The following is a 22,949-nucleotide window of genomic DNA, read 5'->3' on the forward strand; positions in this document are numbered from 1 at the left end:
GCTACCAGCAGTCACAACAGCAGCCTATCTTTGAACGCAGGACCCGTTTGGAAACTACCACAACCGGAGCGGTCTGCTCTGCACGTCCTCTGAAGTGAGGCTCCAGTTCGGTACGTGCTTGCAGATGAACGCCGTCCTCACCGGCAGCCAGAATACGGATTATTTCAATCTATATCCATCCGAACTTATCCGAAGGTCCTTGCAATCAATTTGTGGCACTATAGTCTGGTAATGCATCTCTGATTTATTCTCTACCTGTATTTTTTAATATTTTTACTATTTTTAACATATGGAATAAACTGGTACTTTTTTTACAATCGCATCCAGTTTTCTGCTTCAGTCCATTAGCGATATACAATAATATTGCCTATCCTGCAGTTTCTTGTACTGTAGCACTTACTGTAGAGTTACTTTCCAGCTTTACTGATACAAAGTATATGATTTAAGAAAGTATCATCCACCCTCATTGATTGAGGACTCAGTCACTTATTCCTCGCATTTTTTGCCACATATCCAGTTAAGAATTAGAGACTCACATTACTCTCATCCTATTTGAGTCTCTTCTTTATTGTTTTTATTTTATTATTATTATTATTAGTTTTTGGTATAGATTCTCTTTTCTATATCTATTTGCAGTTGAGTCTACTCTGCATTTCTACAGGGAGTGCAGAATTATTAGGCAAATTAGTATTTTGACCACATCATCCTCTTTATGCATGTTGTCTTACTCCAAGCTGTACAGGCTCGAAAGCCTACTACCAATTAAGCATATTAGGTGATGTGCATCTCTGTAATGAGAAGGGGTGTGGTCTAATGACATCAACACCCTATATCAGGTGTGCATAATTATTAGGCAACTTCCTTTCCTTTGGCAAAATGGGTCAAAAGAAGGACTTGACAGGCTCAGAAAAGTGAGATATCTTGCAGAGGGATGCAGCACTCTTAAAATTGCAAAGCTTCTGAAGCGTGATCATCGAACAATCAAGCGTTTCATTCAAAATAGTCAACAGGGTAGCAAGAAGCGTGTGGAAAAACCAAGGCGCAAAATAACTGCCCATGAACTGAGAAAAGTCAAGCGTGCAGCTGCCAAGATGCCACTTGCCACCAGTTTGGCCATATTTCAGAGCTGCAACATCACTGGAGTGCCCAAAAGCACAAGGTGTGCAATACTCAGAGACATGGCCAAGGTAAGAAAGGCTGAAAGACGACCACCACTGAACAAGACACACAAGCTGAAACGTCAAGACTGGGCCAAGAAATATCTCAAGACTGATTTTTCTAAGGTTTTATGGACTGATGAAATGAGAGTGAGTCTTGATGGGCCAGATAGATGGGCCCGTGGCTGGATTGGTAAAGGGCAGAGAGCTCCAGTCCGACTCAGACACCAGCAATGTGGAGGTGGAGTACTGGTTTGGGCTGGTATCATCAAAGATGAGCTTGTGGGGCCTTTTCAGGTTGAGGATGGAGTCAAGCTCAACTCCCAGTCCTACTGCCAGTTTCTGGAAGACACCTTCTTCAAGCAGTGGTACAGGAAGAAGTCTGCATCCTTCAAGAAAAACATGATTTTCATGCAGGACAATGCTCCATCACACGCGTCCAAGTACTCCACAGCGTGGCTTGCAAGAAAGGGTATAAAAGAAGAAAATCTAATGACATGGCCTCCTTGTTCACCTGATCTGAACCCCATTGAGAACCTGTGGTCCATCATCAAATGTGAGATTTACAAGCAGGGAAAACAGTACACCTCTCTGAACAGTGTCTGGGAGGCTGTGGTTGCTGCTGCACGCAATGTTGATGGTGAACAGATCAAAACACTGACAGAATCCATGGATGGCAGGCGTTTGAGTGTCCTTGCAAAGAAAGGTGGCTATATTGGTCACTGATTTGTTTTTGTTTTGTTTTTGAATGTCAGAAATGTATATTTGTGAATGTTGAGATGTTATATTGGTTTCACTGGTAAAAATAAATAATTGAAATGGGTATATATTTGTTTTTTGTTAAGTTGCCTAATAATTATGCACAGTAATAGTCACCTGCACACACAGATATCCCCCTAAAATAGCTATAACTAAAAACAAACTAAAAACTACTTCCCAAACTATTCAGCTTTGATATTAATGAGTTTTTTGGGTTCATTGAGAACATGGTTGTTGTTCAATAATAAAATTAATCCTCAAAAATACAACTTGCCTAATAATTCTGCACTCCCTGTATACTATGTTCTCATGATTTAAAGAGATATCGCACCTATTAGCCATTTAAAGGTACAGCATCTCCTGGTTTGTTTTGCTCTAGCCATCAGTCACTTAGCTAGCTCCTGGAGTCTACACTTGTTCAGAGTGTTTTTTATTTAGTAATACCAAAACAGAGTATGACAGGGCATTAGTGGTATTCCGCAGGTTTACCATGGAGTTCCACCTGCAGGAGAACTACTTCATCAAGACCAAAATTAAACTTTAACTTAAAGGAGTCCAACATCATGTCCTCACCACATACCCTAATCACACCTCTTTCTCAACTCATATCCCATTAAAACCATCCTTAAAGGCATTAACAAATCAGATAGACCTCCTACTTCCATCAGAATATTCATTGACGGACCCATATTGACCTCTCCAATTTAATGGTCATAAACTAATTCGAAAGCCACACAAATGACGTAATTAAGGCAGCCATTTACATCGCCTTCTACTGTTTCTTAAAGGAACACTATAGTCACCTAAATTACTTAAGCTAAATAAAGCAGTTTTAGTGTATAGATCAGGCATAGGCAACCTGCGGCACTCCAGACATTTTGGACTACACCTCCCATGATGCTTTGCCAGCATTATGCATGTTAGAGCATTATGGGGGATGTAGTCTACAACATCTGGAGTCCCGAAGGTTGCCTACCCCTGGTTTATATAATTCCCCTGCAATTTCACTGCTCAATTCACTGTCATTTAGGAGTTAAATAACTTTGTTTCTGTTTATGCAGCCCTAGCCACACCTCCCCTGGCTATGATTGACAGAGCCTGCATGAAAAAAAAAACTGGTTTCACTTTCAAACACATGTAATTTACCTTAGATAATTGTATCTCAATCTCTAAATTGAACTTTAATCACATACAGGAGGCTCTTGCAGGGTCTAGCAAGCTATTAACATAGCAGGGGATAAGAAAATCTTAATTAAACAGAACTTGCAATAAAGAAAGCCTAAATAGGGCTCTCTTTACAGGAAGTGTTTATGGAAGGCTGTGCAAGTCACATGCAGGGAGTTGTGACTAGGGTTCATAAACAAAGGGATTTAACTCCTAAATGGCAGAGGATTGAGCAGGGAGGCTGCATGGGGCATGTTCTATACACCAAAACTGCTTCATTAAGTTAAAGTTGTTCAGGTGACTATAGTGTCCCTTTAAGACCTAGAGAATTTACAGTGGTATGACAATCCAAGGCCAACATAAGCCTCAAAACTTCCAACATCATCAAACACGATGACCACTACATTCTCACCCTACAAATGTCCAAAACTAAGCAGTCCAACCAGCCATCCATGATCATATTATTTCCCACAGGCAACAATTGCTGTCCTGTTAAAGTATTGGGTTCATACCTGCTTACAGTCAACAGCCCTAATTCTCATTTACAATTATTTCATGCCCATCCACTTACTACCTCCAAGTTTGTGTTCTACATTAGGAAATTACTACTGAGATTGGGTCACAATCTGTCTTCCTTTTCTGGACACTCATTTAGGATTGGTGCAGCATCTGCAGCCTCCAGCGTGGACATACCAAATCATATTATCAAAAGACTGGGGAGATGGAAATCCTCAACCTAAAACAGAGCTCAGGAAAGCGTTTAAAAGTTTAGCCTTGGGAATGGCGCACTCCCCCCCCCCCCCCTCCCTCTCTACCCAGATCTCCACTCTTATTACTCATCTTAGTTCTCACCTCTTTTCTCTTCTTTCTTCTCTTCTTCTTCACACACTTTTTCACATCAGGGGGGGCATTTGGCCCCCAATCCAAGAATACCACAGACAAAATGACTTCTGGCTGGACCAGGACAGCTACACTGGGATTGGTGACCCAACCTCTTACTGAACTTTGAAATTAATTACTTAACAACAGCCTCGTTGGCACAGATAGTTTCTTGAGAGATATATTCAGCTGGTTCGTTACTTCAGTTGTATAAAAATGTAAAACGTGTAATGTCTTTGTTACAATGCGGGCATGATAACTGCGGCCCACAGGCATACCTGTAATGCACCAGGAACGATTTCAATATTTGTATCAGCTATACCATGTATAATGTCCGCGAATGTTGTAATGAGACTTTCACACAAAAATAAAGTTTAAAAAAAAAAAAAGTTTGGCCTTATGAGCTATGCAATAAAGTGTGTTTCTTCCTTTAACATTTTTTGCCCTCTATATTTACAGGCCTACCCTGTAACACCACTGCCAACTTTCTATATTTACAGGCCTACCCTCTAACACCACTGCCAACTTTCACCACTTTCTACTATCACCCTATTCTACTGTTTCATATAACTATCATGTTTCTGACTACAAGTTTAAAGTCAAAGGCCTGTATTTTTCGTAGGTGTTTGCCCGATACAAACCCTATCCCCCCTCTTAATTGGGCCATTCAGTTTCAAGTGATCCACCCTCCTCACCCCTTATTTTGCTAAATTATTACATCATGTTTACCATACTGAAACTTCGACCCATTGACCTTTTTTGATGTAAGGCAATATGACTTAAGTTTTAAGTTTTATTTTTACAAGTCCCGAGAGTGCTTTCATTTGTTAAGTTTTTGTATTTTGCTTAACAAGCACCAGGCTAAGAAATTTTGTTTTTATGGAGTGCAAGATTATTATATTCATCAGGTGATGGCAGCCCTAGTCATCCTTGGTTTCATTTATTTTTATAATAAATCCTTGGTTTGGCACACCTCCCTGTCACAGGTGCCTTGTTTAAGGGTCCTATTTAACCTTGACCTGCAGAGAGTCCCAGGAGGAAGAATTTCCCAAGAGCAGGTATTAAGCGGCTAGAATAGGACCTGCCAAGAATTAAGTACATTGACGTTGTGGCAGGAATATGCAATATATGATAATATACTGTAACTAAACCCCCATTATTTTTTGCCTAGGTGAGGTGTTTTTAAAACTGTGAGACTTGAAATCGTTGTTTAGTGAATGAGCAAGTGTGCTGGATTCAAAGGCGTGCGCAGGCGGCACGCCTATGTATTGAGAACGGCAGGGGAGATCTCAGGATCTCATAAGTCGCAAGTGCGAGGATGTGTGCGGTGCCTAGGATGCGTGACGTGCGGCCATATGGTGCCAGCACGCACGTTTTCTCATCCACATAAGAACAAAAACTACAGGATAAGATATAACATTACATGCAAATCTACGTATATCATATACAAATTATCATGTCCTTGCGGCCTGTGCTATGTCGGCAAAACGGAGACACAACTCTGTGAACGCATCAGAGGGCATAGGTCTAATATCAGAACGGCTTTCAGGGATGGCATCACAGACAAACCTGTGGCTAAACATTTTTTGGAGCACAGACACTCCTTGGCCACTTTAAAGTTTGTGGCAATTGACCATGTTCCGTTTCCAAGAAGAGGTGGCAATAGAGGAAATATGTTGTTGCGCAGGGAGGTATTTTGGATTTATGAACTGGACACAGTTGCACCGAGGGGCTTAAATGAGCAGTTGTCATATGCCCCTTTCATTTGAATAAGATTATATGTTAATCCTCTTGAGTAAAGCTATGTTTTAATAAGTAGAATTGTCCCCTATAGCAGCACAATATAGGGCCTTAGTTGCATAATCTATGATGTATTCAATGATAGAACAAAGGGAGTTTGATTTAAGCAAGTATGCTTTACTAGTAACCCCTTTGAGTAAGAGTTTATGTGAATGGTCTTATATTAGACAATAACACGTTGAAATAGCGGTCATTGTAGCACACAGTTGTATATAACCTCTTAAGGCACATAACAGTAATAAGTATCTTTTTGAGATCATTATAGGCATGTTAGTGTCTTATACTTAGTTAGCAGGCCTCCCCTATTTTAGTATAAATTTATAAGGCATTGTGGGGTTTTTAGAAGTATGAGTTACATTCGATATGGAAAATATAGGGCACGAGAAGATACACAGCAACACAGAATATCATTCTGTTCTATTATATTATTCGACTTTTCAATGGATATGGGCACTATAGTGTACATAAATAGCACTCAGTATCACTTTACTAACTAATGCCAGCACTTTAATGTACATAGGGGCAATCAGTATCACTGAAGGTACATAACTGTACATAAATAGCACATAGTATCACTTTATTAATTGAAGTTAGCACTTTAATGTATATAAAGGCAAATAGTATCACTTTAAAGAACAGAAGATGCACTTTAAAGTACGTTTATTCACTTAAAGTCACAGGTATGCACTTTGATGTACATAATAGATCATTGTAAGCACTTTAATGTACATAATAGATCACTGTAAGCACTTTAATGTACATAAGAGCACTCAGTATCACTTTAAAGATTATATTTTGCACTTTATAGAGTGGTTAGGTATTTTATATTGTGGATAGTACCCTATTATACATAATAATATGAATTTTCATTTTAATAGGCACCGGAAGTAATTTTTAAGTAGAACGTGTTTCTTTGAGTGTTGCTTGATATCTGATTTATACTACTTAGGGATTTTTACAAATATTATTAACCTTAGCAATTTCACCATTATGATGTATCATTGAGTGGTTGTTTGAGGACTTGGAGCAAGGAGAAGTAGCCCTGCATACCGCAGCCCTGCATACCGTAGGTAAGATAGAGCTAGTGGGTTAGGTATAGATTGTGCTGCTATAGTAGGGGATTAGGTTATAATCATTGATCGTTTTTAATTGTCTGATGTATCCACCGAGTAGGCGCCCGGGCGGTGTGCTGTAGCATTCCGTTACCAGGGAGCTTGTTTACATTGCGGGTTACCCTGCCAACGATAAATGATGCGAACACACCACTTCCGGTTTCGGCGTGTTCGCACATGCGCACAAGGAAGTGAGAGACGCCGGGGAGCTTGTTTACATTGCGGGTTACCCTGCCAACGGTGAATGATGCGAACACGCCACTTCCGGTTTTGGCGTGTTCGCACATGCGCACAAGGAAGTGAGAGACGCCGGGCGCCTGAACACACAGGTGGTAAGTGTTTTTAATTTATTTATGAGCCTGTTTAGCTACATATAAGCAGCTATGTGTAAATATAATGTTTTGTATGCTGACTTGATCCTGATGAAAGCCACAGATGTGGCTGAAACGTTGATGAGATGACAGCAACCATGTTTTAAGCGAATTTGAATAAAGAAGAATTGTTTTAATTCAAACAACAGACCGTGAGTGCAAGCCTTCATTTTTTGTATTTCTACATATATATATATATATATATATATATATATATATATATATATATATATATATATATATATATATATATACCGCGTGTGCTTGTGCTTTAGGGTGCACACCCTAATGCAATAGGCTGCGCACGCCTATGGCTGGATTGTGTATTTTGTTTGTGTGTGTGTATATATATATATATATATATATAGGCATTGAACATTAGGAAGCTAACTGCAAAGCACCACTACTTGCTGCTCTCGTAGACCGGAAACTGGTCTACGAGATCTGAGAGTTGGACTTTGGATTGAGGCTTTGGGTGGAACGCACGCCGAGCTCACCAGCGGCATACACACAGCATCCTACAGCTCCTACAGATCCCATCCATCCTAAGGATCACAGAATCAAGTTTGGTTGTAAGCTATTGAGCCAATTTTGCATTGATTCATATTCACTTTATGAGTGTTTTTAAAGGGACACTTTAAGCACCCAGACCACTTCAGCGAATTGAAATGGTCTGGGTGCTGTGACCCTTTTGCACTTAGTGCTGCAAAGTAACACATTGCAGTTCCAGAGACCTGCAATGTTTACATTGCAGCTCTAAGTCTGCCCCCAGTGACTGTCTACCAGACAGCCACTAAAGGGCTTCTGGAATCCAAACGGACCTCACGGACTTCCAGCATCAGATTTTCCAAGTAGGAAAGCATTGAATAATGCATGCGCATCAGGTCTCCCCCGCCGGCTGACGTCTGCGGGGGAGGAGCATGGGTGGAGCCTGCCCCAGCACCGAGGGACATCGGCGCTGGATTAAGGTAAGTGGTTGAAGGGGTTTTAACCCCTTCATCCATGCGGGAGGGGCTGAGGAGGGTGGGGACCTATTAACCCCATAGTTCCACAAAAACGGCTTTGTTTTCCCGGCACTATAGGATCCCTTTAATCTTACAATTTATTAAAAGTTCCAGTTTACAGTGAGTACTGTATTTTTATTTTTACTTCTAGGCACTAGTAAAACATTTTGCTAAGTGGGAGTGTGGTGGAATCTCGGTAAAAATAAATTTAGTAGGCCGAGATTACCAAGTGGCATGTGTACGTGCATATGCTGACGTATCGGTCGGTTGGTTGCACGTGGCAAAGATACGATCAGTAGTGTATGGAGCATGTGCGAGAATACCGGATATAGTATTCCCCTCCTCCATTGTGTTGGACAAGCCATGCGGTCAAGCAGGAAGTTAGTTCTTGTTCGTATTGATTGGTTATGAGAATGTGCGGGTGGAGCTTAATATGGGAGGAGTTATGTGCCTATATAAGGAGCCTGCACTATTGTCCGGGGCTCAGAACTTGTTGTATTTTGGTGACATTAGTCCCTCTGAGTCCCGATCGGTGAACCGAATAAAGAATCTCTTCCTTCCTGAAGAAACCTGTGTCCATCTCTCTGTGCTTGGCTTCCGTCAGTTTCTCCGGTATCATTTGGTGCATTGGCCGGGAAGCTCATCGTTCAACGGTAGCTGAGAAGCAGAGGCGTGAGACGGTCTATCTTTGCCCACGTTCTCTACGGCTGCACCCCTGAACTTCTGCGTGGACCTCCCTTCGTCTCGGCGCCACTGGTCTGTTGTCCAGGAGATCATCGGCCTCTACGTAGTAAGTGCTGGGGTGTCCCCGTCGATGAGTGTGAACTCAGGTTCAGGAACGAGGAGGTAAGACGACCGCTGTTTTAGACGGCGGACCCACTAGGGGTATACCGAGTGTGCGGTAGGCCCATAAGGGGTTATTTGTATAGGGCTTCTGCCCCCTCCAGTGGAGGGAAGGAGCGAAGGCGCACCGCTCAATTGAACGCTCTTTAGTAAGACTGTTTAATTTGGTTTGGAGTCAGGCGGGGTTCTGTGTAAACAGCCATGGCCGGACACCGGTGTCTTGTCTAGACTAGCGTTCTAGGGTGTACATTTTGTTCGCTAGGTCGGAGGGACCGGGAGACTAAGCGGCGTCTGTGTAAATTCGGTCCGCTAGCTCTCAACCTATCTTGGCTAAGTGGGAAGGCGTGTAAATTTGGAACCCACTAGACTTTTGATAGAGTAGATAGACTAAGAGGGTTCTGTTGTGAATTCCGCCCTCTAGTTCGCTATATGTGGTGCTTGGGCAGTGTGGCTAACCAAAACGGATGTAGATAGTTTTAGGTAGTCCATCAAGGTACTGGCCAATAGATTAGTTGGGAATTGTATATGTGTTAAAGATTGTTTAGTAGCGTGTATATCTTGTTAGATAGCGTGAGCTCTGCCGTCTAGCGAGAGTGTTAATAGTGTGTAGCTGTATTATAGTGCACGGTACCATAACCCTGTATAGTTACTGACACTGTATATGAATACTAATACTTGTCGTCTATTGCATGTCTAACACCATAACCACTATTAATTGTACTGTGACCTTAAATTGTACTTTGACCTATGCTAACTGTACTGTAACTGCTGTTTGTAAAGACGATGTTACTGGGGTATGTTATAGACGGGTAATTCATATATAGGGAATTATAGCGTGGGTGACTGTATAGCTTCGCCAAAGGGCATAGTATCTATTATTTAGTGACTGGTGTAACAGCTGTGTGTGTACGGGAATTCCTTGAGTGTTTTTTTATTGTGTACGTTTCACTTGGTAACTGTACCACGTGGTGCTGTTGCCGAGGGAACGGGTGTGACCGTTGAAAAGAGTGCGTGTATAGTATTCGTTGGAAACGACGCTCCATTGCTAAGTATGGGCGCGTCGGACTCGACGATTTTGGATCCCTTAGGATGCATGTTAAAGAATTTTAAAAAGGGATTTACTAAATGTGATTTTGGGGTTCAAATGTCTTCTGCACGTTTGATTACTTTGTGTACTAGGGAATGGCCTACTTTGGTTGCCGCATGGCCGCCACATGGCAGTTTAGATCCAAATCTGGTACAGCGTGTACACGTGGCTGTATCAGGTAGGCCTGAACTTTACGGACAGTTTCCATACATTGATTGTTGGAGGCAGGCCGTAAACGACTCGCCAAGATGGATCCGAATATGCCACGAGGAGCAATGTCGCCTCATGGTGGCCAGGACTCGTTTGTCCACTAGGGCCATAGTTACGCCCATTTTGGACACGCCCCCTGAGTCCGAAATCCTTATGCCTCCCCCTTACTCCTCCTCAGGAAGAGGAAGGGGAAGTGATACAGGAAGTTCTACACCCCTTTCCCCGTTGTCCCCATCTACTTCCTCCTCTAGTTCAGAGTCCATCCCCCTCATTACTAAACCTCCCCTTCCGGTACCAACCCCCGTTAAACCCACATATCCTGATTTGGCGCCATTTCAAGCTTCCGGTCAGGCTTCCTCTAGCCCGGCTCGGAATATTTTATTCACCGACCTTCCCCACAATAAAGCTTCCACATCCCCATGCCTTACTACCCCTCGACTGGAACCCCTAACCGACGCCCCTCAACGAAGCCCTGTACTAACCGGTACCCAAAAGCCTAAACATGATCAAATGCCACTTCGTTTGGCTCCCGGCTCAGCATACCTTAATGATGAAGGTCAAATGGTATATGCTGACTCAGTCTTCGTATACGTCCCGTTCACAACTACCGATCTCTTAAATTGGAAAACCCATAATTCCTCGTACACCGACAAACCACAAGCCATGACCGACCTGTTCATCTCAATAGTCCAGACGCATAATCCTACTTGGGCTGATTGCCAGCAATTACTAATGACATTGTTTAAAAACGAGGAGAGGACTAGGATAAACCAAGCGGCCATTAAAGCGCTGGAAGAAGAAGCCCGTACATTAAATCAAGCTAATCCAGCAGCATGGGCCACAGCTCATTATCCTAACACTGATCCTGAATGGAATGTTAATGGCGCAGATATGGTTCATTTAAAAGCCTATAGAGACGCTATAATTGCTGGCATGAAAGCCGGAGGGAAGAAAGCCATAAATATGTCTAAGACGGCTGAGGTGTTACAGAAAAGTGATGAACCGCCCAGTGTCTTTTATGACCGATTATTGGAGGCATACCGCTTGTATACCCCCTTTAATCCGGAAGCCCCTGAGAATTCCTGAATGGTAAACTCTGCCTTTGTCAGCCAAGCCTACGGAGATATTAAGCGCAAGCTACAAAAGTTAGAAGGGTTTGTAGGAATGTCCATCACCCAACTAATGGAAGTAGCTAATAAGGTTTACATGAATAGGGAATCAGAGAGTAAGAAAGAGGAAGAGTGCAAGATGCGTAAAAAGGCGGATATGCTAGCGGTTGCGATCGCAGGCGGAGATAGACGGGGCCCGGATAGAGGCGATAGCAAGTGGAATAGGGAACCCCTGAGTAGGAATCAGTGCGCATACTGTAGAGAAGAAGGGCATTGGAGAAGCGAGTGTCCAAAAAGAGAGCAGTACGCTAGAGACCCACCTAGGGCAGGATATGGAAACTTTAGAGGTAGAGCGAGAGGTAGAGGAGATCCCGGAGGGAGTAATGGTAATAACAGAGGTAGTGTTAGGGAAGACAGATATTATCCCGCAGCGCAAAGATCCCGCGATAGAGAAGACAGGGACTTTGTAGGATTGGCTGACACGGTCATGGATGACTATTGATACCGACCGGGCTCCATCACCCTTGGCCGAGCGGAGCCTATGGTCGAAGTATCAATAGGGGGAAAAAGGAGTGCATTCATGATTGATACTGGTGCTGAACATTCGGTGGTGACTGATCTGGTTGCTCCTCCATCTAAAAGAACTATCACCGTAATAGGAGCAACTGGAAGAAGTGCTGCAAAACCGGTTCTTAAAAGTCGACAATGTGCATTGGGAGGCCACGTAGTGAAAAATCAATTCCTTTATATGCCTGAATGTCCAGTCCAATTGCTAGGACGTGATTTGCTATCAAAACTACAAGCGCAGATAACGTTCCTACCAAATGGAACAACATCCTTAAAGTTTAATGGACCTTCAGGTATTATGACATTATCCGTGCCAAAGGAAGAAGAGTGGCGACTTTATACAGCATTGACTAGCCAAAACCCTAAGAGTGATGAATCCTTATTCAACATACCAGGAGTTTGGGCAGAGAACAACCCACCAGGACTGGCCCGCAATATTCCACCCATTCGAATTGAACTAAAACTTGGGGTTTATCCAGTGAGCCTACGGCAATATCATATCCCGCAGAAGGCTAAGAAGAATATTCAATCTTATCTGGATAAGTTCATACGGTATGGTATCCTAAAATTCTGTACTTCCCCCTGGAACACCCCATTGCTGCCTGTTCAAAAGCCCGGTACAGATGAGTATCGACCTGTGCAGGACTTGAGAGCAGTCAATGATGCGGTTGTAAGTATACACTCAGTTGTGCCCAATCCGTATAACCTGCTTGCTTTAATTCTGGGCGGGGCTACTTATTTTACAGTCTTAGACCTCAAAGATGCCTTCTTTTGCCTCCGAATTGCTGCAGAAAGCCAATGTATCTTCGCTTTCCAATGGGAAAATGCTGTAACGGGCTCGAAACGCCAGATGACTTGGACAAGACTGCCCCAAGGGTTTAAAAATTCACCTACCCTATTTGGTTCAGCTTTAAGTCAAGACTTACTGGATTTCAAGTCCATCCCAGGAGAGTGTGTACTATTACAATATGAAGATGACTTGTTGATAGCCGCAGTTACAAGGGAAACATGTCAGCAAGCAACAAACAATCTACTACACATTCTCTGGAAGGCAGGATACAAGGTGTCTAGGAAGAAGGCTCAGTTGTGTCTGCCAACTGTCAAATATCTGGGATTCCATATCTCTGAAGGTCAAAGAATAATGGGGCCAGAGAGAAAAGAACCTGTGTGCCAAATACCAACACCCAAGAATAGAAGACAAGTGCGAGAATTCTTGGGGGCAGCAGGCTTCTGTAGGATATGGATTCCCAGTTATGCGATATTGGCGAAACCTCTGTATGCAGCTATCAAGGGTACAGAACACGATCCCTTCCTATGGACCCCAGAACAGCAAAAGGCATTTGAAGATGTGAAGAAGGCTTTGATGAGTGCCCCAGCATTAGGTCTACCTGATCACACACGACCATTCTACTTATATGTACACGAGCAAAGAAGAATGGCTGTGGGAGTATTAACACAGTACTTGGGATCATGGCGAAGACCTGTTGCCTATATGTAAATAAATAAATAGAAAACCTTGCTGTACCTTAAATAGGTTGGGTATACTATAAAAAGTCCCAGTAGTTTCGGATTTTACCTTAAATAAAAAACACAAATATACAGAACATAGTGTAACCTGTGTACAGAGTAAAAAATAAAAATAAAGTGCATAGGTAACTAACTCACACTTTTCTGAGCTAATGTACTAGCTCAGGTATATGCGCCTTAGGGTCCGTAGAGGCGACCCTCACCCTCTTTTTCGTCCAGATTTTTCTCCAGGTGTAGTATCCTAGGTAATGGGTATAGGAGGGAGAATATAGCGTAGTACAGTCTGGTGTATATAGGATATGTTAAGTAGGTAATACCAATATACTCACAAACCCTGAGCCAATATATCGGCTCGCTTCATAAGGTGTATGTGGTTAAGGACCACATTCCTTCTTTATAAAAGCAGGTAGCAATGAAAGCCGTAAGTGTTATAAGTATATATAATTAATTTATTGTATAAAAAGTATTAATAATTTAACATAAATATGTATAAAAAATTGCTATATCAATAAAACAACACTTGTGGCTATAGTCCAAAAATCAATTCTGTCAGCTCACTGTTCATCCACTGTTCATCCACTGGATGAACAGTGAGCTGACAGAATAGATTTTTGGACTATAGCCACAAGTGTTGTTTTATTGATATAGCAATTTTTTTATACATATTTATGTTAAATTATTAATACTTTTTATACAATAAATTAATTATATATACTTATAACACTTACGGCTTTCATTGCTACCTGCTTTTATAAAGAAGGAATGTGGTCCTTAACCACATACACCTTATTGTCAGGATCGGGACAGGGATCCAACACGCAGAGTACAAACAGGTGGTAGGTACGTATACCGGACCTTAGAATGGCCGGACTAACATAAGGAGTAAGCAAAGAATGGTCTAGAGACAAGCCGAGGTCGAGGGAACGAGAGAGCAGGTAAGCGAGAGACAAGCCGAGTCAAAGAGTAATAGAGATAAGCAGGGTAGAATAAACAAGCCGGGTCAGAACCAAAGAGACAAAATGAAAACAAGAGCACTGAGTGACTAGACAAGCTAGAACCACGACAGGGCAATGAGCAAATGCAGACAACCCTACTTTATACCCAGGTTCTAGATAGGACTCACGCCCCCGACGAGTCCTGATTCGTGCTCGGGACTTGATTGACAGGTCGGAACGGATTGTCGTCATGACGTCGGTTACTGAGTGCCGCGTCATAAAAGGAAGCGGATCCCTCGCGGCCGGCGTGTAAACGGCCGAGAGAACTGCAAGGAACGAGTGAGTCAACCCCTCCGAGAGGACCTCCTCTGAGGTAGAGACAACAGGTACCCTGACAGTACCCCCCCTCTCAGAAACGCCCACCGGGCGGAAGGAACCGGGTCGAGATGGAAAACGAGAGTGAAAAGCCCTGCGGAGGCGAGGGGCATGCACATCCTCCTGAGGTACCCAAGTCCTCTCCTCAGGTCCATATCCCTTCCAGTCAACAAGATATTGTAACTTCCCCCGAGAGATTCGAGAATCGATGATGGAGTTGATCTCATACTCCTCCTGACCCTCAACCTGAACAGAGCGAGGAGAGGATACAGTGGAGGAAAACTTGTTACAGACTAGAGGTTTCAACAAGGAAACATGAAAGGAGTTAGGAATGCGTAAGGCAGATGGAAGGGCCAGACGATATGCAACTGGGTTAATTCGAGTCAGGACCCTGTAAGGACCAATGTAACGAGGGGCGAATTTCATAGAAGGAACCTTCAAGCGAATGTTTCTGGTACTCAACCATACCCTATCACCTGGAACAAAAACTGGAGCCGCCCTTCTACGCTTATCAGCGTGTTTCTTGAACAACATGGAATTGTGCAGGAGAATTTGTCGAGTTTGATCCCACAACTTCCTCAGATTGGCAACATGAACATCAACCGACGGTACCCCTTGGGAAGGAGAAACCGAGGGAAGAATGGAAGGATGAAAGCCATAATTCATGAAAAAGGGGCTAGAACGAGTAGAATCACAAACGAGATTGTTGTGTGCAAACTCCGCCCAAGGAATCAGACCGACCCAATCGTCCTGGTGTTCGGAAACAAAACAACGCAAATATTGTTCAATCTTTTGGTTGGTGCGTTCAGCAGCTCCGTTAGACTGGGGATGATAGGCAGAAGAGAAATTCAATTTGATGCCCAGTTGAGAACAGAAGGATCTCCAAAAACGGGAAACAAATTGGGAACCTCTATCAGAAACAATTTCGGAGGGTATCCCATGCAAACGAAAAATCTCTCTCGCGAATATCTCAGCCAATTCGGGAGAAGATGGAAGTTTAGGTAAGGGCACGAAATGAGCCATCCTAGTAAACCTGTCAACCACCGTGAGGATAACAGTCTGTTTTTTAGAAGCAGGCAAATCGACAATGAAGTCCATAGCCAAACAGGTCCACGGTTTCTCGGGAATTTCCAAGGGATGCAAAAACCCACATGGAAGCGTATGAGGTTGTTTAGTCTTCATACAGACCTCACATGCTTCGACGAAATCCCTAATATCTTTACGTAATGAAGGCCACCAGAAATCTTTAGAAATTAAGGAACACGTCTTGCGAATGCCAGGATGCTTACTGTTGTGAAAGCACTGTAACAGTTCCAGTTGGAGTTCAGGAGGAACAAAATACCTTGCCCCAGGACCCTGTCTAGGAGCCAGATGCTGTAACTTTATGATCTCGGCAAGCAACGGAGAATGAATCCTGAGACTCGTGTTGGCGATAATATTGCACTTAGGGACTATAGAAGACAAAACCGCCTCAGATATAGTAGAAGGTTCATGTTGGCGAGACAAAGCATCGGCTTTAGAGTTCTTAGAACCAGGTCTATAAGTGAGCACGTAATTGAAATGAGTGAGGAACAAGGACCAACGAGCTTGCCTGGCGGACAAGCGCTTGGCCTCCCCAATATAGGACAAGTTCTTGTGATCCGTCAAAATAGTAACAGGATGCAAAGTCCCTTCCAATAAATGTCTCCACTCCTTTAAAGCCATGATAACCGCTAGTAGTTCCCTGTCACCAATGTCATATCTGCTTTCAGGCCCAGATAATTTCTTGGAAAAAAAACCACATGGATGTAACGGTTTATCCACACCTAACCTTTGAGACAAGATAGCACTTATACCCGTCTCTGAGGCGTCTACCTCGAGTAGGAAAGGCAAAGTCGTATCAGGGTGAACTAAAATCGGTGCAGAAGCAAAAAGTTCCTTGAGTGTTTTGAAAGCAACGAGAGCTTCAGTAGACCAAGTCTTAGTGTCAGCCCCCTGTCTGGTCATATTGGTAATAGGAGCAATAATAGAAGAGTATCCTTTAATGAAGCGCCTATAATAATTGGAGAATCCAATAAACCTCTGAATAGCCTTGAGACCCCTGGGTAATGGCCAATCTAAAATAGACTGGAGTTTATCCGGATCCATTTTAAACCCGTCCCCAGAAATCACGTAACCAAGAAAGTTTATCTGAGATTGGTCAAAACTACACTTCTCCAATTTGCAGTACAACCCATGTTGTAGAAGTTTGCGCAATACCCTTCTGACTTGTCTGTGGTGGGTCTCAATTTCTTTAGAGTGTATCAGTATATCATCCAAATATACAATAACACAATCATGTTGAAATTCCCTAAGAACTTCATTGATCAGGTCCTGAAATACTGCCGGTGCATTACAGAGCCCAAAAGGCATTACCGTGTACTCATAGTGCCCATAACGGGTATTGAACGCTGTTTTCCACTCGTCTCCCTGCTGAATTCTCACCAAGTTATACGCCCCTCTGAGATCTAACTTGGTGAAAATCTTGGAGCCTTTAAGACGATCAAAGAGCTCAGTAATCAAAGGAATCGGGTAGGCATTTCTAATAGTTATTTTATTCAAGCCTCGGTAATCAATGCAAGGCCTTAACGTACCATCCTTCTTATTCACAAAAAAAAAACCGGCCCCGGCAGGAGAGGAGGATCTCCTAATGAATCCTTTGTCTAGGTTCTCACGAATATACTCCTCTAAGACTAAGTTCTCCTTAGTGGATAAAGGATATACATTGCCCCTCGGGGGCATAGTACCAGGTAGAAGATTAATCTTACAATCAAAGGGCCTGTGTGGGGGTAAAGTATCAGCATTTTTCTTGTCAAAGACTGCCTTTAAATCAGGTACAGAGGCGGTATTTGTACGTCTGTAGACTGGGTAGAATTAACCAGTGCGTTAACTACGCAAAGTGGTGAGACTTTCTGTAAGCACCTGTTCTGACACCCCTGACCCCAAGAGACTATCTCCCCTAGTTCCCAATCAATAATAGGGTTATGTTTCTTTAACCATGGATACCCCAGGATTATAGGAACAGAAGGAGACGAAATAAGCATAAGAGATATACCCTCCTCGTGTAAGATACCAACAGTTAAGTTAACAGGTATGGTCTCACGAAAGATAACATGTTCAGCTAATGGTCTACCATCTATGGCCTCAACGGCCAAGGGAGTGTCCCTTAGCTGGGATGGAATAGAGTGTTTAGTAACAAAAACGTGGTCGATAAAGCTCTCAGCAGCTCCGGAATCTATCAACGCCATAGTTTTTAGTACTCCCTTCTCCCAAGCTAAAGAAACAGGTAGCAGAAGCCTGTGATCTTTATAATTATGTATAGAGGACAAAATAGAAACACCCAAGGCCTGTCCTCTAGAGAAACTTAGGTGCGAGCGTTTCCCGGGCGATTAGGACAATTTAGGCGTAGGTGGCCTCTTACTCCACAATACATACACAACCCCTCCCTTCTCCTGTACTGTCTCTCTTCTTCTGAGAGGCGAGTATTGCCTATCTGCATAGGTTCTGGAAAAATTGAGGTTGTGGATTCAGGACTTTGAAATGAGGGAGCTAGTTTAAAGGAAGGTCTACGGGTTCTATCTCGAGTGTTCTGCCTCTCTCTTAAACGTTCATCAATATGAGAAATAAAAGAAATTAAATCCTCCAAATTTTCAGGAAGCTCTCTTGTAGCAACCTCGTCTAGAATTTCATCTGATAATCCGTTTAAAAATACGTCTATATAAGCCTGTTCATTCCAGTTAACTTCTGCCGCCAAGGACCTGAACTCTAGTGCATAATCCACAAGTGTTCGGTTATCTTGTTTAAGGCGCAACAGTAATCTAGCTGCATTGACCTTTCTACCTGGAGGGTCAAAAGTTCTTCTAAAAGCAGCGACAAAGGCATTATAATTATAGACTAACGGGTTATCATTCTCCCACAATGGATTGGCCCATCTCAGAGCTTTATCAATGAGTAGTGTGATAATGAATCCAACCTTCGCTCTATCTGTAGGGTAGGAGCGGGGTTGTAATTCGAAATGGATACCTATTTGGTTTAAAAAACCACGACACTTCTCCGGAGAGCCACCATAACGTACAGGGGGAGTAATACGGGAAGAAGCACCTACTGTGGCTACCTCTAGACCTGAACTTACAGGGGAGATGGACGTAGTACGCATCGCTTCTGGTTGATTACTAGAACGAGATAATAGAGCCTGCAGCGCTAGAGCCATCTGGTCCATTCTATGATCCATGGCGTCAAATCTAGAGTCGGAAGAACCAACCTGAGTGTTTGTACCTGCAGGATCCATTAGCCCTGTCGTAATGTCAGGATCGGGACAGGGATCCAACACGCAGAGTACAAACAGGTGGTAGGTACGTATACCGGACCTTAGAATGGCTGGACTAACGTAAGGAGTAAGCAAAGAATGGTCTAGAGACAAGCCGAGGTCGAGGGAACGAGAGAGCAGGTAAGCGAGAGACAAGCCGAGTCAAAGAGTAATAGAGATAAGCAGGGTAGAATAAACAAGCCGGGTCAGAACCAAAGAGACAAAATGAAAACAAGAGCACTGAGTGACTAGACAAGCTAGAACCACGACAGGGCAATGAGCAAATGCAGACAACCCTACTTTATACCCAGGTTCTAGATAGGACTCACGCCCCCGACGAGTCCTGATTCGTGCTCGGGACTTGATTGACAGGTCGGAACGGATTGTCGTCATGACGTTGGTTACTGAGTTCCGCGTCATAAAAGGAAGCGGATCCCTCGCGGCCGGCGTGTAAACGGCCGAGAGAACTGCGAGGAACGAGTGAGTCAACCCCTCCGAGAGGACGAACGTCTAAGTGTCTCACCTCCTCTGAGGTAGAGACAACAGGTACCCTGACACTTATGAAGCGAGCCGATATATTGGCTCAGGGTTTGTGAGTATATTGGTATTACCTACTTAACATATCCTATATACACCAGACTGTACTACGCTATATTCTCCCTCCTATACCCATTACCTAGGATACTACACCTGGAGAAAAATCTGGACGAAAAAGAGGGTGAGGGTCGCCTCTACGGACCCTAAGGCGCATATACCTGAGCTAGTACATTAGCTCAGAAAAGTGTGAGTTAGTTACCTATGCACTTTATTTTTATTTTTTACTCTGTACACAGGTTACACTATGTTCTGTATATTTGTGTTTTTTATTTAAGCTAAAATCCGAAACTACTGGGACTTTTTATAGTATACCCAACCTATTTAAGGTACAGCAAGGTTTTCTATTTATTTATTTCCATATACCTACTACGATTGAGCGCTACACCGATATCTCTTCCTTTTACACTATTTTCTGATAGAAAGATAAGCACGGTGGTATAGCAGCTCACAAAAATTTGTTCAGTATAACCTAGATTATAAACAAAACATAGAAGCGCTTGTACTTCCCATCTACCTGTTGCCTATATGTCTAAGCAACTAGATTGTCAGGGTATTTATATCGGCAGACATTTTGTGCTATGATAGAAATACAAAGTGTATATTCTGAAGCCATTGTTGAACAGACCAGACTCCATTTTGTTAGTTTCAAGCTAACAAAGAGACACAGAATTTCTATCCTCTCTCTAAAACTGACCGCTTTGCCCGAGCTGAATGGAATGTCTTGTATAAACAAACCAAGTGATAACAGACTGTCTAGGTACTAATGGAATAAGAATAAATTCTAAACCCAGACCTGGGTGACAGAGGATTAAATAATTAAATTTTACTTTCGATATTGTACAACGTCCCATTATAGTTTAAGGTGAAACTTAGTTCACAAACTATCAATTTTAGGAATTATAGCAGAAAATGGAGACGCATAGTCTGAAGAAATCCTCTTGATCTGACAGATAAAATAAGTTATAGGCCACATATAGATAACGTAAATGACGTCAAAAATAGCCACCAGGAAAAGTTAACTCTTTCCTGGATAGGTATGTTTAGTGGGACAATACTGCCCTCTAGAGTTCAAATACGAGAATGGTTACCTAGAAGGCAACCACACCCCACATTGGTGATTGGCTATCACTTAGAGGAATCTCCCCTTTAAAAAGTTAAGACAAGGGAAGAGTCAGGAATTAAAAGATTGAAGAGAGAGACATTACAACACTCTCGGGAGATTCAGGGAGATTCAAGATTGAGGAGAGAGATCCAGGCAGAATTGGACACTCAGAAAATCAAGACACTCCATGCAGAGAAAGAGACCCATGACACTTAGCTACCTGAGAACATCTGAGGAGAAAATATCTACTTAACTGGTAAATATACGGGCATTTAATTAATTAATTTAAATTAATTAAATTAATAGCATGATATATGACTGAATAATTCACGATCAGATTTCGATTTAGAAATCTTAGCTAAATAAGAAATACATAATTAAGCTTTTTATTCTGCAGATAAAAACAATAATAATGTATTTATGTGATTAATCACATATTAGAATATCGTGATATTATCCAGCTGTGTTGATTTGCTATAAATAAGATTAAATATCTGTTTAGACAAATTAATAAAATATCAGCTAATATAACATAGTAGATTTCTCTCATTGGATAAAATCAAGGAAATGGTTGATGACTGGTTAAATGTTATTTTAATTAAAATCACACAAGAGTAGATCTTAACTACCTAGAAGAGGTCTAGCCAGCATTGCAAGGGTTATTTCTAAACTGCCAGCTGCAAGTTTTTTTTTTATTGCTTCATGCTGCACGCTGAAGAGTTCTCTCCCCTCTGTGAAACATTCCCTCTGTGAAGCCCATCGTAAATCAATCTTGACACCTAATGTGTAGATTCTAAACTACCTGTTAGTCATTAGGAAATGTTGTTTTAAATTACCATATTGTATTGCATATTGTTATACTCGAATTCCATTGATTATTATCATGCATGTTACTCATCATTATTAATTTAAATTGTTAAAAATAAAAATTATATTTTTATATCAATTTGTGATATTAATTATATGGTTTACCTTTCACTTATAACGATAACGATTAGGGATCTGAGAATTGAAAATCGTGGGCAATTCTCTCTGTTACAAATTATTATCCCATAAATATCCCCACAAATTGGAGGCACACTGCTGAGATCGTTTAAGTTGAAATTATATTCCATATACAATAATATTCGTGTAATTCATGCAATATTAATCTTGATATAGAAAAGAGTTTTGTATGGAGATTAAATCATTGTATAAAAAAATGGCCAGCGGCAGCGATACATCTGTAACAGATAATTGTGAAATAATTCAAGACCTAAGAAAAAATGCTCTAATCAATATTCATAAACATATGAAAAATGATTTAAGCTATGATGTTTGGTTAAAAAGCATTGAATGGGATGCTAAATGCACGATGACAACTGATGAACACATACTAAAACATCTTAAAGTAATTGCTGAACAAAAGAACATAGAGAAAAAGATGGGGTACATAATACACTCTTGGCCTTTCTTTATGACAGCACTTCTTAAGGCGTTAGATGAAAACAAGGTATTGAATACCAAACTGGACACGTACAGTGAACAATTTGGCATTCAAGATGGGAAATACCAAGATTTACTTGCTGAGCATAACACTCGTCAGGCTGATCATGAAAAAGAAATGAAAGCCTTGATGGATAAATGTGCACAGGAAATAAATCAGCTTAAAACGCAATTGGATGAGTATGAAAAGGAGAGCCAGGAATCAGGCAAAAAGTTGCACAAAAATGAAAGAAAAGACTATCTGTAAATCCCCTCCTTGTTATGATGTTCCCACACCAAACCAGGTTTTCATAAAACAGTCTGTAAGGAATGAGGTGAGTAATTCAGGAATATCACCTGTGAAACAGAATTCTCCATCTCCTGGCATTGCCAAACAACCTTGGCAATCTTGGGCAGAACAGTTTGAAAAAGCTGTCTCGGCCAAACTTGAGAGGAAGAGTCCAGTTCAAGGTGATAGGAATGAAAACAGACATGGTTCTGTGCACTGGCAGGATTCTGATGCTGATCAGAATTGTGACAGTGAACAAGAAGCTCAGAGTGAT

Source organism: Pelobates fuscus, chromosome 9 (genome assembly GCF_036172605.1).
Source record: "Pelobates fuscus isolate aPelFus1 chromosome 9, aPelFus1.pri, whole genome shotgun sequence".
Taxonomy (NCBI): domain Eukaryota; kingdom Metazoa; phylum Chordata; class Amphibia; order Anura; family Pelobatidae; genus Pelobates; species Pelobates fuscus.